Here is a 23,037-nt window from a genome sequence, read left to right on the forward strand (position 1 = left end):
CACACTTCAAGGCTTACATGAAGCAGTCCCCTCTCCCTCTCTACTGTCTCTTATACAAATAATTCTAATTGATGTCCTATTAAATTTGCCCAAATGGATTGGCAGTTTACAATAATCAAAAAGGATAATGTCCTCGTTTTGTTCCTTGAGGAAGGTAATTAGAAAGTGCTTAGATTTAACATGTAATTTATTTTTGTGGGCGAAATTTGTACACTCTCATCAGTCAGGGCCACAAAATTCAAATGAATGTGTTTCAGGTGCCAAGAGAAAAAAGTAAAAGTAAAAAATTATCATCTGAATAGGCAAAAGGTAGGGCAGGATGGCACTTTACAGTAGCTGATTTAGAAAGGCATAAGTTTTTTTAGGCAACAGCTCACTTCCTCAGTATTAAAGGACTGGTAGAAATAAAAGCTTTTATATATAAGAAAAAGGGACAGGGAGAAGTGGCAATATGTGTTAAAAAGTTAAAAGGGGCAATAACTGACTAAATTAACTGAGATGAACAAAGCAATTAACATCTAAAGGAACACCTGAATTACCAACTACTTCAGGCAGTGGGATAAGAAACCACAGTCCCTGTTGAGACCATCCAGTCAGTGTATGAATTCTTGTCTATAATTTTGTTTGCCTTATATATATATAATTTTTATTTTTTTTAAGGACTACTACTTTGAGGCTAGCAGTGGAACGTCCAGGGAGCTTAAAATATTCTGCCACGGGTTTTTGTACTTTTTTTGGAATTGATATTCAATCTCTATCCATTCATTCTTTTATAAGATTAGCCCTGTTTGATCAATGAAGACAGCAAAGGGGAGTGCTAAATAGTTGATGACATATATGATGTTTCTGGAGAAGCAGATGAATTAACCCTGGGCATTATAATTAGTATTGCTTGCAGCAGTAATGTGGCCAGTGCTTTCCAAGTAAAATGTAAACAACTTCTAAGGTACTTATGCAGACATAATCTTCTGAATCATCAAAACTCTGGAAATAATCACACACTTAATTTTAAGTATGTATTTAGTTCTTCTCTATTACAAGACACAATTTTGTAGAATTGAGAAATTTAAAGAGTTAAAATATGGATGGGATAAAGCACACAAACTTTTAGAAAAGTGATTGTCAACCAGGGTTCCAGGACAATGTCAGCACTGTTAGGTGTGCATGATTTACAAGATAAACTGAGAGAATTCAAATAGGAATCCATAATGTAAAAAACACTTTCTGACCTGTTGTGGTCTTTCAGAGTTCTTTGCAACAGATGAATCGCTCTAGTAAAAAAACAACTGAAAGATAAAAGCTGGCATATTCTGAGGGGTGCCTTGTGTCTAAAAAAGTTGAAAACTACTGTTTTTTTAGAGGATTATCCTGATCAAATTACTTTGGAGGTTGATTCTTCACTTGGTAATTTATTTTAAGGAGATGTACTGCAAGGAAGAACCATTTATTTATTTATCTATTATTTACTAGCTGGTTTTCTTGCTGTACTAAATGCACCTCTCTGAATCTGAATAGCAAATTAGCACTGCTTCAAATCTGATATATATGGAGGGCTGATAATTTGCATCAGATAAATTATGAATTTTAAAAGAAATCCACAGCTGGCCTTACGGAAAGGAATGCTAGTTTAATATTTTGATCATCAAGATAAGACCCAGTTCAGATTGTTCAGTCTCCTTACATGTACAATATTGATTTATAAAAGAGGCTTTCTACATCAAAGCATTTTACAAGAACCAGGAAACTATCATGTTTAAATATGATGGCAGTGTTACTGAATTCCCAAGTCATTCTGCCTCTGCTATTACTCACTAGATTTATTATTTCAGATCTATATTATCTAAAACTTCCTGTCAATTGCATGGAGTGTGCAATTTGAAAGAATGCCTTGATCCTTGGGTGCAGGAAAATTATATGCAACGATTTTCTTGAATCTCAAAAAGCACACTTTCTCTGAAATGTTGTAAAGAAGCAAAGTACATGCAAAGTTAATTCTTTAATGAAAAAATCCATCATCCAAAACAATTTATTTTAAGGGGTATGCAAAAATGAATTATTGAAGTGTTTGCACCTGAAGGTTTCCTCCTGCCCACATTTTTTTTTTTTTGAGTTAAAAGAAATCTATTTAGACCACTTCAATAAATACAGTCTATATGTCATCTATATCCTGGGAAGGCACAAATTCTACTTAATGAAGAATGTACTATGTCTGTCATTCATGAATAAGTCAATAGACCCTAGTAAACAGTCTTTTGGGACAATAAATTATTTCATGAAGTGTTTTATGATGTGAGTTTGTTAGTCACTGTATTATGTAGCTCATCTGTGTAATATACAAAGATTAACTGTCATCCCAGTGGATTTTTGCAAATAAAGTAAGAAAATTAAAGCTTTAATGATCTTTAAAAAAACAAGCCTAGGGTCAGATGCATGAAGTTTCTTAGGCACCAACAGTCTGATATCATTGTCTAGGATGATTTTCAAAAGCACGTAAGTAGTTTAAGTGCTTAATATCCATTCAAAGCCAATGGGAGGTAGGTGATTTCGGCATGTCATTTGTAGCTTTAGGAATTTGTAGGCTTTTGTAATTCAGAAAAGGTGTCAGGTTTAGAGTATAATACATAAGAAACTAGATGTAATGATATTAGCCTTACTAGATACACAACAAATTATTAAACAAGGAAAAATAGTTAAGATAAGCTATTGTGATACCCTCTTCCCTGTTGCTCATAGCCAGGGATCCAGGTTTTCTGGGCTGCAGCTTTACCCCAAAGGAGAAGTGAGGTATATATATGGTCAGGCAGCTCCCCTGTCCCCTGCTCCCTCTGCCCCACACACTGGGGGCCTGGGGGCATGGGACAGTGGGTCAGGAGGGAGAGGCACCAGCAGGGCTGGGGAGGGGGGGAGGCTGTGAGTCAGTAGTAAGGGGCACTGGTGGGGGTGGGGAGCTATGGGTTGGGAGTAAGGAGCATATGCAGGGTGGGGAGGGCTGTGGCTTAGGAGTGAGGGGCACTGACATATCAGGACTGCTTAGCACTACAAAGCAGAAGGAGGTGTCCCAGTGAGTGAAGGGGACAGGAGGAACTCTAATTTTCTGTTATAAAATATCCAAAATTTAAACACCAAAATGTATAGGTATTTAAAATTTATTTTATTATAATGATTGAGGCACTGGTAGGCCTCAAAATTGCTTTAAAATGATAAAGATTTCAATAAAACACTGTCCAAGTGATATCTATGTATACTAGTGTTTCATTTTAATCAAGGAAAAACATGGATTTTTTTAATCAGAAATTTTTGGCTTTTTAAGTGGAGGAGAGACCAGGATCCCTGCTCATAGCTATACACTGAAAATTATAACCATACCTCTGTCCCTTCTATATACACCACTTTACCAGGTGGTTTTCTTCCCAAAGCAACAGCTTCCGTTTCCCCTACCTCTCCGTTTTTTAGTGTGGGGGTGGAACTGTCATGAACATAAATCTATCTTTGTTGCAAGCTAAAAAAATGATGGGACGACATCATTTTAGACAGAAAAATGATTGTGTGTGGTTGTCACTTGTAGGTGTTTCTTTTCAGACAAATCAGTTGGCATGTGCCCAAGGGACAAATTTACACATGCAATTAATGTGCCTGAATTTACTCTGCAATAAATTCAAGTGCATTAAACTGCTCCTGGGCACATGTATACTCATGCTTCCAGGTCAGAGGCAAATTGAGCCTGACAGGAACAGCCTAGTCCAGTGCTACTCCTGCCCACCTCTGGCCCCCTGCATCAGCCAGGAGGAGCTCCAGACTCCCCTGGCTGCCAGCTCCAGGCTGGCATGGAGAACTGGAAGCAGCCTTGGGCTGGCAGGGGACCAGGGGGCAGCTCTGGTTTGACAGAAGGCATGGGGGAGTCTGGCTGGGGCTCCAGCGGATGCAAAGCAGGGAGCCGTCTCAGCTCCAGGGACATCTCCGAGCCAGAAGGAGCTCAGGGTTAACCGCAAGCTGCAAGAGGTGGGTGGGGGGAGGGGGGAAATGTTGCGGCCAACTCTGTATGGCTGGGAGCTGCTGTGACAGCTCTCCCATACGCCCTGGAGCTCGGGGCTTACCTTAGAACAAGGGACAGCTTCCTCCCATCCCCCTGGAGCTTGCTTAGCCAAAAAGCAGTTGTGGTCCCCTGCTGCCTGGGCTGACTGGGAGCAATTTGCTCCTGGTAAGCATCTACATATACACTTTGGTGCACTAGTTCAAAGTACAATTTTCTACTACCTGTATCTGTCAGTACCAGCAGACAACACTTTAAATTAACCTACTGCTCAGTAATTGCTGCACATGTGTAGATGATAACACTTTACTGAGCATTAGATTACTCGAAAGCATAGTAAAGTGCACTTGTAGACATGCCCAGAGTCCATCAATGTAGTTTTAAATGCAAGGTTCATAGTTCAGTTATAATATGCTAATATTATAATTATAATATAACGATTTATCCATTCCAGACCAATATTTAAAGGGGAAAACAGGGGCTTCCCTCCACAGGTCTCTGACCAAGCAGCTTTTTCCCAGCTCCCAGCCAGATTACCAACCCCTCCCCACTCCTCCCCTGACACCTGTGTTCCTTGCTGCACAGCTCCGAACCCAGGTGGGGAATCAGCTTCTCCTGGGATGACTCAGGCTCTCCTCTGTTCTGATGTCTGCTTTCTGGGTAAGTTTCAGCTCCATTTCCTCTGGCTGAGTCTCTGCCCCTCTTTCCAGGCTGGTGTTGGCTACTCTCCGGCTTCTCTGTTCTTCCTTTCCCACCATCAACTTTTTATGGCTGACTAGCAGCCAATAGGTTTTCAGTGGGGGTTTGCAATGAGGGCTCTAGTCACAGTTCAAATGTTCTAATAAAAACCATGCACTGTGCACAGCCTACCCTCCTGCCTGGAAAAGCTATTGCACCCTCTGCAAAGTTTTTGCCACCCTTCTTGCAAAGTTCTTAGGCACAGCTCACCCAATCAGCTTGCAGCCAAGTGAGCCTTTTCAACTGCTACACTTGAAAAGAGGAATTTTTATTCTGCATTCTTTATATATAGAGGTACAAAAAAAGCACAAGACAAAGACAGATCTAAAAAAAGTCCTATATCCTAGTCCCTCTTTTTACTACTAAAACCTGATCCTGACCTCATAGTAGATAAGCAAAGCACTTAGCAACATCAAAAGTAAATATATTTGTTTAAAAAAATGGTAAAGCACTATTTCACAGCACTTGACATTTATTCAGGTACAGCTGACTCTTTCTGATGCCTGGAAGCAAAAGACTTCTAAATGAAATGAGAACACTCAACACCCTTCCATTTTAAGTCAAGTAACCACTGCACATCCATAGGAACACATAAGGCTAAAGCACCAAGTATCTAATTCTGAGTGAGAGATTGTAATTAGGTGAAAAGACCTCTCTTTACAAAGTTACCAGAGAACAAATATAAGGTTTCCACATGTCCCCAAATATTTGAGAAGCAAGGATTTTGTGATATTTCTTAGTGGACCAACTGTATGGTTGTGAGAGATGTTAGGTAAGCTTTAGGTCACAAAGGCCTAATGTCTGGACTCAAATATTCCAAAATTTTGGGTCAGTTCTGTCTAGTCATCAACATATACTTTTCAAAAAAATATTTTGGATCTGTAGTTTATTTCTCAGTGTGAAGAAACTGTTTCAAATATATCATTAAAGAAAGTCAGTGACTCATGCTATTCACTTGGCCACCAAAAAAGAAAAAAGGGACATCAGAAATTCTAAGCATTTTTTATGATCACCTTTGTACCAATTACCAAGGAAATGAGCATTCTCTGAAGGACACCTGTCATGTTTAAGCATGGCTCTTTTTTTCAAAAAAAGAGAAAGAAAGCAAAGAACTCTTTATAGTGGAACTGCTGATAGGCTTTGATATAATCACATGAAGCTATAACAAATTTTGGCATGTAGACATGAATAAGAAAGTTCTAAATGTTTTCTTTTTCTTTTTTTCCTTTCCCCCATGAAAGCAAACTTTGAATGTTGGCTTGCAAATTGAAACTTTAAAAAATCCAGAAACCAACTGAAGTTTGTTCAATTATGTGATCATCTAACAAAAGCACCTGAGAAGAAACATTTTGAAAAGGTCAACATTGCAACAAGTTACAGACTTTCAAAGCCTTCTAAATGTATTTGTTAGCAGCTCATGGTGACTTTGCTTCCAACAGAGGGGCATACCATTTATGTGGTTGACAATACATGGAAAGATCTTTAGTATCAAGAAGGCTTTGAGCTTGACCTAATCACTGTAGCTAGTGGACTTGTGCCACTGAGATTTTCCTTCATTTGTTTTCTCACTTTTTGATTACCCTGCTTTAATGGTATATCTTGAAAGGTACTGTTTTTCCTCTTGTGTACAAAGAACATAATTGCCATCTTTATTGCATATGAGTAAATCTTCTTAATAAGAGGAATCTCTAAATTCTTAGCTAGACCAAGATTAAGCCCCCTTTCATTACCACTACCTCAACATAATAGAAATGGCATTTGGGGGAGGAAAGAAGAGAATAATGGACTAGTCTAGTGAATAATGGACTTTTGGGCAGAAGCTGTCCTTGTGTTGTGTAGATGGTGTTGAGTATGTTGGGATCTGGTTCCTGTAAGCCATACTGTTATTCAAGTAACAAGACTGTATTGCCACATATTTTTCAGTGGGAGCAGTTGTAAGTATGCTCTGTCAATGTACTCTTGCTCTGCATGTAACGAGTCCTAAAAAGTGATGTTACCTGTTACTGGTTTAGAAAATGGGATTAAATGCAAATTAATAGATTGCTCCAAACTTGGTGGGTAGCAGACATATTGAAGGCTAGGATTAGGATTCAAAATGACCTTGATAAACTGGAAAATTAACTAGAAGAAACTCTGTAAGATGTGCCAAGTAGTCCTCTTAGGACAGAGCAATCAAATGTACTACGGTAATATGAATTGGGGAATGATTAGTTTGGTTGCTGAAAAAGATCTTGGTGCTATAGTGGACAGAAAATTGAACATGAGTTAACAATGTATTGTTATTGCATACATAGCCAATAGCATAATTGTATTAACAGAAATGTTAACTGTAAGTTAGGGGAGATGATTCTTCCACTCTATTCATCACTGGCAAAGCCTGGGCTATTTTGTCCATTTTATATTGCCACACTTCATGAAAATATAGAGAAATAGGAAAATAGTTCATCAGAGAGCAACAAATATTAGCAGAGATCAAGGTATATGATTTACAAGGAAAAATTGCAAGACCTAGGATTATTTAGCCTGGAAAAGAGAGGACTAGGAGCGAATATGATTTAAGTTTTCAAAACCACGCAGGATGGTTATAAGCTGAGTGATGATAGTGTAGTCTCTATGGCTGCAGGAAACAGAACAAGATGTTGCAATTTTAAATGGACAGAGGAAATATTTATATTAGAATTTAGGAAGAAACTTCTAATTATGAGGGTGGCTAAGTCCTGGTATAGGTTACAGAGCTGCTGTGAAATGTGCATCCTTGGAGGTTTTTTAAGAGCAAGTTAGACAAGCACTTACATGAAGTGTTTTAGACAGGTATGATCTAACCTCGAACAGGGGGGGATTGGATCGCATGAAGTCTTGAAGTCCCATCTAGCCCTATTTTTCCATCTTCTTCTCATGTCTCTATACCACATTTGATCATTTTGGCTGCTTACAGATGTGGGGGAAAAATGCAAAATGGCAATTTATGTTTGGTGCGCCCCATGCTGAGTGCAGCACATGACCAGAAAAGGCATTGCATTAGTGGGCCTGGCTCACCCAATGTCTGTATAAATCAAGTGTTTCAGTGGGGCTTTTTGGCCCTTTTATCTAATAGCTGATTCAATCAGCTATTAGATAAAAGTACCAAAAAGCGTCTCTGAAGCACCTGATCTACACAGATGCTGTGGAGCTGAGGAACCAAACTAATACCTTTGTTACACATGCTTGTGATTGTTTATTGTACTTTGTGAGATCTTTCATTGTACATGTGCTTTCAAGCAATGAGAATTGCAGCAGGTGTTGCATAGTCTGAGACTCTGTGCTACAGTCACAGGTGTTTGAACCATGGTATACTTCTTCATTAGTTCCTTGGAGCATTCAACTCAGATATGCAGGTGGTTGAGACATCACCATCTTTGCCATGGTTCTTTAGCTCTTGGTGCCAAGGACTCAGTCACTGGATTGTCCAGTTTTTCACTTCTAAGTATTTTCTTCAGCCTCTCATTCTACATGTATTGTTATGTCTCTTGGGCATGGCATTGAGAAGTTGGGTGCTGGTGACTAAACTCCTTCATGATTTCAGACATTTATGTGCTGTGGGATCATTGTACAGTGGGTATCTTGCATCTTAACTTTGTCTTAATCATTCTATCCTGCTGGCCACTGCTTTCCTAATGTCAGGCGGTTATGCCAGTCACACAGCAGTACACACTGTTTAGGCAGGTAGGCTTCAGACATCCTGTAATGCATTGGCAACTATAATTCAGAATGAGGTCAAGGGGCTTAGCATGTCCATATCTCTCCCATACAGAATATGGGTATGCAGCAGAGAAGAAGCTAAGAGCCAGAGCAGTGGTCCAGATGGTTGAAGGGGTAGCTTCCCATTTTGAGTTGGTGAACTTGTATAAAATGGTGTTATGATAGCTTACCTTTTCTTTTATCTTCATGATGTGTTCTTTATAGGAGAGGACTCAACTGAGGATGAGTCCAAGGTACACTGGGTTTGGACAGTGGGATAGTAGTGTCCCAGACCATGTAATGTTGAGCTGGCAGTTGATCTCATGGTTTTTCAGATGGAAAGCGCATACTTGTGTTTTCGCTGGGTTGGTACATAATTGGTTTTCAGTGTAGTATGAAGTTAAGCCAATTAGTGCCTCACTTGGGATTTTTCAACGTGGTCAAAACCAGTGTTTTGGGCTGTTATACACAGGTCATCTGCATAGATTAAATGTTTTGTTCCAAATCAATTTGTTGGTCATAAGTATAGTGGTCCAAATATGCTTCCCATGGGGGGTCAGGAGACATTACTCTGTTACCTCTATCTGCTTTGCTTCCCAACCAGTTTGTCATTTCCAGGGTCTTGTGGAGAAGTTGTCAATAGTTAATTGTACCATAGGTGGTTGTCAAGTTGATGCACACAGCTTCAGTGTTTTGGCCTCTTTCAAAACCTTCCTCGTATGTTGAGTTAGATTGAGTAGGTGGGTTGTTGATTTTTCTAGGGTGAAACTTATCCTGTTCTGGGATTAGGCATTTATCCACATGAGGCAAGCCAGTTCAGTATGAGCCATTTGTACAATTTGTACATGTGGCATAGGAGAGAGAGAGAGAGAGAGAGAGGGCTGAATCTCTTTGGGTCAGATGGGTCTTTTCCTTGACTTTAGAACTGCCACTACCTGAGCGTGTCACCATATCTTTGGAATTTTTTGATTACCTATACAAATCATGCACAGCCAAAGGATCCATTATTAAGTCTGGGGTCCAAATTGCTTGATTTCAGTTTTGATTGACTTTCAGCAAGTATGTCATCAAAGCCAGCTGCTTTCCTGGTCTTCCATGTGTTAATACTAGCATTAAACTCGGTTAATAAGAAGGCGCTTGTAAAACCCAGGTCTTTAAGGTATTTGTACCTTTCCAGTCTGAGGGGTTTTGTCTTTATTTTTGGTTTTGGGGCTTTTTCCATTGAGAAGCATGTGGTGAGCAATTTGGGTAGCAGTGACATTATGATGTTGTTCTACTTTCCATGGGTTGTCGCTCATACACTTATTGTCGCCCATGCCTTTTTAATGTTATACATCACATAAGTTGACTCAATCAGGGTCTGTCAGGATTTTCTGCATTTTTCTGTGATGGCTAATATGAACTCCTCACCTGTAGTGATAGATGTTTGTGGGAAAAGAATATAGTTCATACTGTCACCTGTAGTCTTCTTTATCGGCCAGTGGGTTGTGGAGTCAGGCCTAGGATGCAATTCATGCAGCTGCTTCATGGGATATTGTTCTGTGCAGATTTTTCCATGATTCTATTATGGGTAGCCATGAGTATACATGCAGTGCTGCTCTTAGGTTCTATTTCTGAAGTACTAATTGGTATACATTCAGGGCCTTGCTAAGACAATTACTCTAAAATAAGTATTTAAAATTTAAAGTCCTATTTGTCTATGTATGGAAATAAAAAAGTATAACTCTTCTATCAATCTATTAGGCATTTCTAGAGTGACTACTGCCCTACTCTCCATGTTGTAAATAATAATGAATGTCCTCATTGATAAGTCTGTAACAGACATTGCTCACTCTTCACTATCTCCAGGTTTAGATTGCTTCTCTTTCTCTGACTTGATATTGACTAGGGAAAAGATTCTTCCACTGACTAAAAGGCCATTAGTAGTATATGACTCTCTGCCCTTCAATGCAAATGTGACAGGTGGACGGGACCGGAAGTCCTGCCCCTTTGCTCCACCCCTTCCCCCTTTTATGGTGTGTGACATCATCAGCCACACCCCCTGACCCCGGTCACATGGTGCGTGACATCAGCAACTCCGCCCCTGACCCCGGTCACATGGTGCGTGACATCAGCAACTCTGCCCCGACCCCGGTCACATGGTGCGTGACATCAACCCAGGCAGACCCTCAAAGCCCAACCCCTCATGCTGCAAGATCCGCCCTAGATCACATGGTGCTGTTATGGCCTATCAGGTCCCTGACCACTCTAACCCCCCTACGCCGGAGCACAGGCGTGGCCTATGGGGTGGTAGGGTGGTGATGTGACCCCTCTAACAACCCGTCCCAACACCCCCAACCAATTGGCAGGGGTTTCAGAGGCCTCAGACCTCCCAAGAACAATCCTGAACCAATTGGAATGAGTACAGTGGGGGTGGGGTTTAGGCGACAAACCCACTAGGTCTATCTGCTTTCCCAAACGACCCCTCTGTTTATCTGAGACCGTGCTAAGGCAAGCAAGGGCAGATATGGATTCTTTCACAATGCCTGTAGGCCCACTCACTACACCACCAAGATGGCCTTATAGAAAGCGTTACCGTAGAAATAGTTTTGAGGAGGAGACCCGACTCCTTGCCCAAAGACTCTTTGAGACGCCTGACCCTGTTGGGGAAGAGCCTGTGAACAGGCAATTGGAGGAGACCCAGGACCTCGAAGCAAATGTTGAGACTTTGGAAGACGGTATCTTTGTGCCTGAGCCTGCATGCGAAGTAGAGGTCACTGCAGAGGAGAGACCGGTAAGAGACTTGGAGCATGAATGTGGGGGTCTTTGGGTTGTGACGGTAGTGGTGGGGTTCACTTCATGGCACGTGTGTGTTTGGAAGTAGCTAATTAACTTAGTCCTTTATTTGAATTCCTTTGCAGCTAGATGAAGCCTTTTTAATGACACCAGAAAACCTCCTCACCAGTACACCAGAAGGGAGTGTATGCTTCTGCAGAGAACAAAGACCTGATGAGGCTGAAGAGTTAAGAAGTCAGCTCGGCATCGAATCTACACAAGCTCTTGCATCACATGAACGTAAAGTTTTCATGAAGTCTCTTGTTCGCGTTTCCTTTTATGGCATAATGAAATACTGCTTGAGGCAGAGACTTTTTGATCTATGCTGGGGGTGCACATTTGACTTAGGGGGTCAAGAAGCCCACGAATGTATTACTTGGTTAGATGAAGACATAAATAAAATAATTCAGGATCTTTGCCAGGAAATATGTCTTGATAGCATTTTCAATGCTGTTATAATCATAGGGTTTGCCAGGAACAGTCTCAGAATTACTGAGAAACACTTAATTCAGGTTAGACAGCTTCTAAACACTGTGTATTCTGCAGAAGATCCTAAGGCTGCCCTTCACGATTTGATCACTGAGGAAGATGAAACACTCATACCCCATATTGAACGCTTAATTGGTGCTAGAGATTATAAAACCCTGTTTAAGAGAAGGGATTAGCAAAATGAGTTTGGGGCGTACCTCTGTTGCTGTTCTGGGTGGGAGACTGGGGAATGTGAGGCTGTAAAGCACAATAACAGTTTTCTACACCTAATGTATTTTAGCATTTGCTTTAGTGTCTTGGATATCTAATCACATACATATAGGATTTTTTTGTAAAGATAAAACAATGAGACTTAATGGTCATTAGAAACGATAAAAATCCTTCTTAGGAGAAGGGGTAACAAAATAAACTAGTAAAATATTGTAAAAGTTTTAATGGAAATAAAGATTGAATTTAAAAACATATGTTCTCACAGCTTTTGTATGGTATGGGTGGGGTGGGGTGGGGGTCTTGTTATAAAGATAAAACAGACCTCAAAAAAAAAAAAAAAAAAAAGATGACCATAAGTTATCTCTTACCAAAAGGCCTGCTGTAAAGATAAGGCCGACAAGGCATAATGGCCACTGGATATGATCGCCACATGTTTTAAGACTAAAAGGGAGTGGAGGTATCTTTTAGTGCTGACTATTTTACTTTATACATACACTATTTTCCGGTCAATGATGCATAATGGTCACTGGATATGATAAGAAACACTTCTTAGAAGAAGGATTAACAAAATAAACTAATAAAATATTATAAAAGTTTTTAAGGGAAATAAAGACTGAATTTAAAAAGATATATTCTCACAGATTGTGTTATGGTATAGGGGTGATGGGGGTGTGTGTTATAAAGATAAAAAAGAGGCCTGGTGTGTCCAGATCACCACATTTTTTAAGACTAAAGGGGGTGGGTTGTCTTTTAGTGCTGACTATTTTAATACAGTTCTATTTTACTTTATACATGCACTATTTTCCTTAATCTATTATTTAATTTTTAATACAGAGGACTTACTTATTGTATCATTTCATTTATATTACAGAGAGCTTATCAGGTGGGGAAGCCCCAGACCATTTTACCACAATAAGGTAAAAATTATTTTAAAAGGATTGGGTTATTTGTGGCAGTGTTGCTATAATCACACTAAGTTATAACAACTGTTTGTTTTCAAACAGAACCTCTTCTTCTAAAATAGAAAAGCAGAACAAGCACATACAGTCATGTTTTTACCTAGTAGTAAAAGGTAATTTTTCTGAAATCAGCTTCTGAAACTGTGTGTTTCTTGTGGGAGAAGAATCTGTGTGTAGGGGTTAAGCAAATTTTAAATTTACAGTGTGTGAGGAAAGTGAATTCTCAATGCTGAGATATAAATTTTATATTTCCTAAGTGATCACACGCACCACACCCAAAGAAGAGCAGGGACCTGGGCAGAGACCTCTAAAAGCACAGCCTGCAGATCATAACACCCAAGGATCAGAAGACGGATGGGACAGAACAGAAGGGTACGATTCCTCAGAGGAAAACAAGCCACATACCTCTGAGAAACTCACATGTAAAAAGACTAGGATTTACACCCCCAAAACAGGTGATCTGAACCCTGTGAATAAGAAACCCAGGACTGATTGCTTGCACAATTTACAAGAAGAGGAGAGTCTTTCTCCTTTTTTGAAAGATCATAATTATTGTGGGAAAAAAAAAAAAGAGGGTGGGTTTTCGAGGTGGGTATAAACACCCTGTCTTGAAAGATCATGATTATTGTGAAAAAAAGAAGGGGGTTTGGAGTGGTACACACAGGCATATACATCTCAGAAAGAGTGTGCAGAACGCTTTGAAAGATCATGATTACTACTAGCGCAAAAGGGTAAATTTTACTTGGAGAGGAGGTAGCCTGTGTAATTCGGACAGCAGGCGTAGTCTGTATCATAAGAGGGGGAGTCATGGTAAATGTGGGGGTAAAAATGGTTGGCCAAACAACAAGTGGCTTGTGGGGAAAAAAGTAAGGGCCTGTTTAAAGAAGAGCGTGGGGAAGGCTAAACACCGTTTGAGGAAAAAAAAAAAAAAGAGATCCCCACTTCTCCTCCTATCAGTCCTGACCCTTCACCAGAACCCCCAGAGCCAGAGAGGGGAGATGGTGACTATGGTTTAGAAAGCCCTTTAGAGGGTCCCTCAAATGTTCCCAGACCTTCCCCATCACCAAGACCTGAGGGGTCAGTGGGTTGGAATAACAAATCTGTTGTAGAAGACAGTTTAGAGGACCCCTTAAGCACCCCCAGGTCTCCTGAGTCATCAGAGGATGTTTTACCGGATGTACATATGGTGCGGGTGAGAAGGCAAGAGTGGTCTGTAGCCAGGTTTGGAGGCATGAGGTACACTGAGGAGTTCTGTTTTGTGAATCTGGAGCGTGTGCCGTTACACATGGCATACAAAACCATAACCCATGGGGTGGAAGAAATTGTAGCAGAACTCCGCCAGAGTTTCACAGGCAATGATTATGCCCAGTTACGTATTCAGGCAGATAGTATGTCAAACTGTTTATACTCTCGAGCTATTATTTTAAACAAGATGACCCCTGAGCTGTTTTTAGAGTGGTTCAGTAATCTGTTACAAAGCCAGAGAGAAATATTGCTCGATTCAACATTTCGGCTGGTTGTGATTGTTGTGAAAGGCCAGAGAAGTGGGAGCCGTAGAGTTATAAGCTCTATCCCCTATTCCCAGATCATTACTAAAAAGAGGAAGTATTTAATAGACTTGAATACCTATGATACTAACCTGTGCTTTGCAGGCAGTCTATTGGCTGTTACAAAACGTAGAGGGGCCAGAGATGTCGAACTGCTAGATGGTGCCAAAGAACTGCATAGGAAATTAGGACTGTCTATATATCAAAAGGTTATGCTCCATCAAGTACCTTTGTTTGAAGACCTTGAGCAGGTTAACATTCACATAGTGATACATAAGGAAAAAAACGGGTGGAGTTTATTTAAAACACAGGACACACCCAGATACCCCGACACCTGTTTTCTTCTGCTACATGGTGAACATTATTATGGTGTTTTAGATGTGAGAAATGTGTTTGGCATGAGAAATTATTGCGATCTTTGTCAGACGTTGTACAGCCATAGCCACAAGTGCAGGTTCCGATGTCGTCTTTGCCTGAGCCCAAACTGCTCTGAAAACGTGGGCAGGACACAGCGGTGCCCTAACTGTAAACTGTTCTGTCGTTCCAAAGAGTGCTTAGAAAAGCACGTGGCCCTGACCTCTGAAAATAGGATTGAATGTCTGACTAAAACTCTGTGCGATGAGTGTAAATCTTACGTGGACAAAAAGCACGAGTGCAAAGGGCGACAGTGCAAACAGTGTTATGGGAAAATCACGGATGTAAACAAACACTGGTGCTTTATGCGCCAGATTAAAGAGCCTGAAGAAGGCGAGGGGTACATTTTTTATGATTTTGAATGTGTGCAGGAGATGGGTATGCATGTGCCCAAATATATTTTTGCAATGGAGCTAAAGACAGGGGAAAAAAAAAACCTCAGAAAGATGCAGGCAAAAACCCCAAAAGGGCTTGTAAAGCTAAGCCCAAAAAGCCAGAAAGCACTTGGGAGTTTAAGGGTGAAGAGTGTCTGTCTGATTTTATTAAGGTTTTTATGAATAAAAAGTTCAAGGACTACACCTTCATAGCTCACAACGCCAAAGGCTACAACGGTTACTTCGTTGTCAGCCAGTTATTGAAGGAAAAAATGGGTGTGAAACTAATCACTCAGGACGGTAAACTCATGTGCATTGAAGTGACCAGGCTAGGCATCCGTTTCATAGATGCTTTAAACTTTTTGCCCATGAAACTTAGCAGACTTCCACAGGCGATGGGATTTGAAGGATGCAAAGGTTATTTCCCACATTTTTTTAACACGGCAGAAAACCAAAACTATGTGGGACCTCTCCCAAAGATGGAGTACTACGGCGTTGAAAATATGATGTCCGGTGAGAAAGGACAGTTTTTAGAATGGTATCAGAATAACCGCGATAAGACCTTTGACATGCAGAAGGAGCTGGCCTATTATTGCCAGCAGGATGTAAAAATTTTGAAAGAGGCCTGTTGTCTCTACAGGGATGAGATTATGAAAATGACACAGCGGGTAGACTGAGTGAAAGTAGATGGTGAACTCCAAAATGTAGTACGCTGCATAGATCCTTTTCAATACATCACGCTGGCCTCCGTCTGTATGGCCATGTACAGGTTTATGTTTTTGGAACCACACACCGTAGCGCTTCTCCCCCCGGACAACTATCACAGCAGAAAAAGAGGTTTTCAACCCCATCTATTCAGTGGCTAATGTACATATCGGAGAAAGAAAATATTCAAATTCAACATGCCTTACAGGGTGGGGAATTTCATGTAGGTCCCTATTTTTTAGACGGCTATGCCAACATTGGTGGGGAACCTACGGCGTTTGAATTTAACGGGTGCTTTTTCCACGGCTGTGTCACTTGCTACAATGAGAAAGACCAGAACCCTTTGACAGGGACGACCTTCGGGTTTCTGAATTAGCAGTCATTGCACAAGACCGATTATCTCAAGAGAGAAGGGTTTACCATTAGGACCATTTGGGAGCACGAGTGGAGGGCTCTGTTAGAAACGGATGGGGAGCTGGCAGATTTTTTAAGCAGAACCCCGCTGCCTTCTCCACTGGTGCCTAGGGATGCTCTTCTTGGGGGCAGAACTAATGCCATCTGTCTATATTACCAAACTAAACCTGGCGAACAAATACACTATTACGATTTTACCAGTCTTTACCCCTTTATAAACAAAACAAAGGAATACCCAATCAGACACCCTGAAATCATTCATGACAATTTCCAACCCCTGTCGAGCTATTTTGGAATAGCCAGGGTGAGACTGTACCCACCGCAAAGTCTTTTTTTTCCCCGTGCTACCCACTAGGATGAACGGGAAACTTATGTTCACGCTGTGCCGCCTCTGTGCGGAAACAAGACAGCAAAAGTGCAACCACACAGATGAAGAGAGGGCCCTCCTGGGCACGTGGTGCACACCAGAATTGAATAAAGCTATCGCCAAGGGGTACAGAGTAGCTCAAATCTATGAAGTTTGGCATTTTGCTGAGAAGTCTAGCACCCTTTTTTTCAGAGTACATAAAAATGCACCTCCGGCAGAAGCAGGAAGCCTCGGGCTACCCCGCCTGGTGTACCGACCTAGGAAAACAAGAGAGATACGTGGCCAATTTCTTGCAAAAAGGAGGTGTGACCTTACGCCCTGAGCATATCAAACCCAATCCTGCCAAGCGCCAAATAGCAAAATCGTTTCTAAATTCTTTGTGGGGTAAATTCGGTCAGAGAACCAACTTGCCCAACACCAGTATCGTTAGAGACCCCGTAGAACTCTTTGGCTACCTCCTTTCTCCCGCTTATGAAATTTCATCTTGCGACTTTATTGATGATGAGGCAGCCTGCGTGTCTTGGAAACACGCCAAAGAGTGTTACATGGTCTCTGGTAACACAAACATCTTTATAGCCTGTTTCACCACCGGTTATGCATGCTTAGAGTTGTACTCGCTGTTAGACAGCTTGCAAGAACGTTGTCTGTACCACGACAGATTCTGTGATATTTGTGAGCTGCGAGGGAGATTAGAATCCCCCGCTAGGTGATTATTTAGGCGAGCTCACCAGCGAAATCCCACCAGATGAATACATCACAGAGTTTGTGTCAGCCGGTCCAACAACCTATGGGTACAAGTTGTCTGGGGGAAAGGTTTGCTTGAAGGTGAAAGGGATTACCCTGAATGTGGCCAACAGTGAAAAAATCAACTTTGAAACCTTGAGAGATCTTGTTCTAGATTATGGGACAAACCCCACTGGGGACACCCCTAAAACAATTGTGATACAACAGTGCTCTATCGTCAGGAACAAAACCAAGTGGACGATAGAAACCAAAAACTTGAGAAAAATGCAGAAAGTCGTTTATGACAAAAGGGTCCTCAGAAAACTTTAACAGACTCCCCTATGGTTTTTAAAGATGGATATGCGTTAGAAGCACCCCTTTTCTGTGATTTTGGCAGGCCCTAGCAACTGTGGTAAAAGTTACTTTATAAAAAACCTTTTGGATCACGCTGATAAAATGCTGTCTGTTATGCCTGAGAATGTGGTGTGGTGCTATAGCTGTTGGCAGCCTTTGTATGAAGAACTGCTTTGTAAATATCCTTTTATCAAGTTTGTGGAGGGTCTACCGGACAGTCTTAATGACAACTGTTTGTTTCCTCCTAATAAAATAAATATGGTTGTGGTAGATGATTTGATGGACTCTGCCTGTGACAGCGGCGAAATCGAGAAAGCCAAAATGTTTTCTGTCAAGGGAAAAGGAGCCGCACCATTGCTCTTAACACAAAATACATGGTTTTGTTTAAAAACCCCAGGGATAAGCTACAGATAGTGTCCCTGGCGTGGCAGATGTACCCGGGTAAGACCCAGTTCTTTCTAGAAGCTTTTGAGGATGCCACTAAAACACCTTACGGGTATCTGGTGGTTGATCTAAATGCTTCTACCCCGGATGCTTTTAGATTAATAACCGGGCTTTTTCCTCCTGACCAACCGGCTGCTTACACTTTTAAAAAAACAGCAGGTGGGAATAAAAAGAGATGATGTAGTGGCAGCCTCTTCTTAGGTCTCGGGACGGTGGAAGGGGAACATGTCTAACAGCGTAAAAAGAAATCTGGCTTTCTTAAAACTACTTCAATCCTCCCCACAGCAGAGAAAAGCTATACTCTGCTCCGCCTTTGATGATTTAATATCAGCCATTTCAGAAATTGCTCTGAACACCTTAAAAGGAAACATCCCTTTGACACCGCATCAAATTCGCGTGCTAAAAAAGAGACGCGGGATCATAAAAAACCTAAGTAACAAAAGACTACCTCTTAAAAAAAAAGAAACAGCTGGTGAAACAGTCTGGGGGATTTATCGGACCTCTGTTAAGTTTTGCTCTTCCTTTGGTTATGGGGCTTTTGGCTAGCCGGTGATGGAGCATGCAGAAAAAATGTACCTGGTGCCCAAATACGAACTGGAACAATTAAGGGCTACCCAACCGCCTCAGGAAAATATCAGAACTGAGGCAACCCGCTTATTGGATGCTGAAATGAGGAATATTCTCCAAAGACTGGGATTAGAAGAATATGATAAGGCTAAACTGTATGCCACCGTGCTTCAGTAATACCTGACCTATGTAAAGCAGGGTGATCTGGACAGAGGGAAATTAACCCTGTTTATGCCAGAACAGACACCCTTAGAAGCCGGATACCCCCTAGAAACCCCCACGAACCCTGACACAATCGTTCAGGAAGTACTGGATAACGTGCATACCCGATACAGGAAAAATGTTAAAGTACTGCTCACTAAGCTGAGCCAGCACAAGGATATTTCTTCTTGGGATGATCAAGGGGGTTTCGTCTACAAAGGGATGCTAGTCAAGGGTTCTAAAATGCTCGACTTGGTCCGGAGAACCCTTCAGACTCACGCCGGGGCTACTAAACATCCGCCTAAAGGCTGGGACATCTTTATGCAAGCCATGGCTGAGCTGAACGTACCATCTTCTGTTATGGGCAACGTTGTGAATCGTGATCATCTGGAATGTCTGAAAGCATCTGCCTCGGACCAAGAAACACCAACAACGCCACCTATGAAGCGAAAAATGGTCTCTAAACCCCACTGGCTCTCCCTGTAAAGTTTTACACTTTGAAATAAACTATTCTCTACTGCTATAAATTTTTGTCTATAGAGGATTTTTTTGAATGAAAGCATACACACACACATTTAAACAACAACAGCTTTATTTACACAGCATCAGCTGAGTGTCTTATTTAGACAAAGCATTCGTGAAAGTCATTGCAAGAAATACATGTCTGGGCATGTTGAAACATATTTTGAGCAGGCCCAGCCACACAGAAATTTTCATATTTACTTTTTACAAAATGCATCACCACCCTATCATTTTGTGCTAAATTGTCGGAATAATACAATTTTAAAATCTGTTCAAACGACAGCCCCTTGCTACGTTGGTGTAGGAAAAACACACAATGGTATCCGCAGGTGACAGACTGGGGGTCTTGTAAATGTTTTGTTTGAAAAACAGTGCCGGTGACGTTCTTGTTTAAAAAGAACATAATGCTTTGAGGAAAGAGAGCGCTGTTTGGGGGGGTGACCGTACGAGTCGAAAAATTCTCCGCTGTTCCGATCCTCCAAGTAAACAGCCAACCAGTGTTCTCCGGGTTGATTATGTGGGTGCGTGTTGACTACCAAGCTCAGGGGCCTTTTAGACTGCCGAGTCTTAGGAAGCCAGTTGCTGGGGAAAACATCTAAGAAAGTGTCTTTGGCATAAGGGTCTGAGGATAAAACCCTGATGATCTGTTCAGTGTCCATCTTCACATATAGTCAAACAGGACGTTTCTTCTCTGATTTATTTCTATGATGTTGTCAAAGACCCCATACACGATCATGTTAACCGTGGTGGGCAAAGCCGCAGCAAACCGTATTTCTGCTCTCAGATTCCCAGTTTTAATCAGTGAATAATGATCAGCACACTCCTGGTCAGGAGACAGGTCAAAGGCAAATAAGGTGTACCCCAGAGCAAACTCCCGATGACGATGAGTTTGGGTAACTGCCCCAGAAACAGATTCTCCTGGTTGCTGACTCGGCTGCCTGCAGGAATGCTAAACACTTTCATACCCACACGGTCTACGGGGTATTTAGCGTTGGCCGTAAGCAAGGCCTTTGCGTGGCCCAATCGGACACCCGGAGCTACCTTCACTTTTTTCACAAAAAGTGAGGCAGATGTTCTTTTTAGTTTACATTGGCCAGCTGCTGCATTGCCCATCAAGCAGAAGGCATCTTTGCTATGTGTCAGCTTAATTGTCACATCCACGCCATTCAGCAACAGTTTTTCTTGAAAAAACAAATCGCTATGGAGATGACCAAGCAGCTCTATCTTTTTGCTCCGGTCTGTCAGATTTGCCCGTCTTCGAAACCCCTGATTATGGCCATCCCTTGCAACCGATTCATGATGCCCGGGGGTATCTTTGTAAAACAGGCCGGCAGAAAATTGGGTGGGGAGGGTGTCATCGCTGTAGTTGAGAACTGATTAGATGAAGGCTCGGTAAGGGTAACAGTTGTTGCTCTGGCTTATGAGATGGTCTCCCAGAGTGACATCCAGCTGACTGAAGACAGAGGCTAGTGGATAATTCACCAGGCCCACTGCAGCCCCGGCATCAAGATCCGTTCCATCACCTTTTACAATCTTGCAGCAAAGGTACAGCAGCGTGTTGTTCAAATCCATGTAATCTTCACCATTCCCAGCTATGAAAAAGTCAAGGGGGCTGGACTCGGTAATAGCTGAGAGTGGGGGGATCTCAACATACAGGCTTTTCTCAATGCAGGTCTGTGTTGGGGCTATTTGAAATGCATCTAGTTCAGATTTGGCACATTCTTCAGACCCACAGTGAACAAAGGCCATGGCAGTTAAAATATATTTCTGTTTCCTCCAGGAGAGCGCCCCTTCTTTTTCCCAGGCTGCTTCTTGGTTTTTTGTGTCTGGCTTCCCCGTCGACTTACCCTCTTCTTTTTAAGGGGTCGTGGAGGTCCTGCACGTCCGGAGTCCGGTACGTCTCTCTTTCTTTTAAGGCTTTTTCTTTGAATATACATGAGGCCGGACCCCTCCTGCTGTGCTGGCTTGACCACTTTATCTAGGACAGCTCGGGAGACATGACCGATCACATCTTTGGCTATGTTTTGTGCCACATTTTTAACGTGGGGTTTAATAATCTTCAGACCCCTTCTCAAAAGTGGAACAGCTTTTCTAAAGAGGCTGCGAAATATACCTCCCACACCAGCCCCATACATCATGGGTACCCCATGATATCCGGGAAGGCCATACCCAGCCTGGGCTTTATAATAATTTCTGTACAAATTAGGGTCCCCATAGTTTTTTACCATTACCATTGTACTTTTACTTATTTTAAAATCTCAAAGTCTTCCGGGGGCGTAGGTGAAGCTTAACGATCACCTTACCAAAGCAAAATGAGATGTGTTTGTTCTGATCTGTCTTTATTTCAATGCTGATTGTGTCGATGTGACGTTGACTGATGGGGACATAATGTGGGTTGTCATACGTGATGGTGACAAACTCGTTGTTGCTTCCACGGACCGAGACACAACGTAGCAAAGGTACTGAAAACTCCCCGACAAGCTGATGTTCCACAATGTCTGTGTAGACATACAGCGAATTGAACCCTCCAGTAATATCAGCTGGGAAGGGTGGTTTTTTAACAGAGACTCCGGGTAGCATTCCCAAAATATAGGCTAGCTCACCATGCGTATAAAAACCATAAGAGTTATCTTTGGCTTTAAGTCTCACTTTCCCGAATGCTTGGTCATAGTGCATAACTAATTCGGGCGGAGTAGGGTTGTTGGTGATTGTATTGTTTATAAGATCCAGTAACTCTGTGATGGATGTATAATACCCCTGAGACAGGCTGTACCCCCATTTTTTAGCCCCAGAAATAATTTTGAAAGGGGTGTCTTCGTTGATGTTGTTCCAGCTGTGTGGGTATTGTATTTCTGCTAACCCTATCTCCCAGTTCTCCAACAGATCCAGAGGTTTAACCAGTTGTATGGTAAAGTTTGAGCTGGTGTTCTGCGGAAAAATGCTGGAGCAAGCGTTGCTGGGTAAAGTAATGTAAAAGTCACCATCACACATCTCGACCTTCTGACTGAGGTACCCCTATATGTTACAAACTTGGGAGGCTTCCACCCAACTGTTAAATTTAGATGGCCACCCCAACCATTTTACCAACAACTGCTTCTTTCTTCCTTTTCCTTTCGTTGCTAGAACTTTTTCAACTCTGTAAACTCTGTCCTGTTTGGGATTCACTTTTTATAGTTCTTCAGGGTAGAAAGAACCCTCAATAGATTCGTCTTTGTAATCTTTTAGGCGGTATACAGGCGTCTGCACACGTCTAAGGACTTCATCCACTATGAAAATCTCATCAGTGAATGTTTGTTCATAACCTTTTTCAAACCGCCCTTTGGCTCTAGACACCCTCACGTGGTCTCCTTTTCTAAACACAGGTGCTGCTGGTTTTATTTTGAAATAGTCCCCGTACACGGCTTTCCACACCCGTGGAGAGTTTGAGAAGTTCACGTCAACAGGCCTG

The 23,037-nt window shown here is 41.8% G+C and overlaps 1 long non-coding RNA gene across 2 annotated transcripts in view; it reads left to right on the plus strand.

Moving 5' to 3' along the window:
* Nucleotides 1-23,037, plus strand: part of LOC132250653 (uncharacterized) — a 95,790-nt gene that overhangs the window by 62,445 nt on the left and 10,308 nt on the right. Inside the window, exons 1-2 of one of the 2 annotated variants that reach the window (XR_009462254.1) lie at nucleotides 21,362-21,483; nucleotides 22,462-22,598. This is a non-coding gene — a long non-coding RNA (uncharacterized LOC132250653). Of the gene's footprint in view, nucleotides 1-12,869; nucleotides 12,916-21,361; nucleotides 21,484-22,461; nucleotides 22,599-23,037 lie in introns of those variants that run through there. The other variant, XR_009462253.1, reaches the window with a different exon arrangement.

Source organism: Alligator mississippiensis, chromosome 5 (genome assembly GCF_030867095.1).
Source record: "Alligator mississippiensis isolate rAllMis1 chromosome 5, rAllMis1, whole genome shotgun sequence".
NCBI lineage: Eukaryota > Metazoa > Chordata > Crocodylia > Alligatoridae > Alligator > Alligator mississippiensis.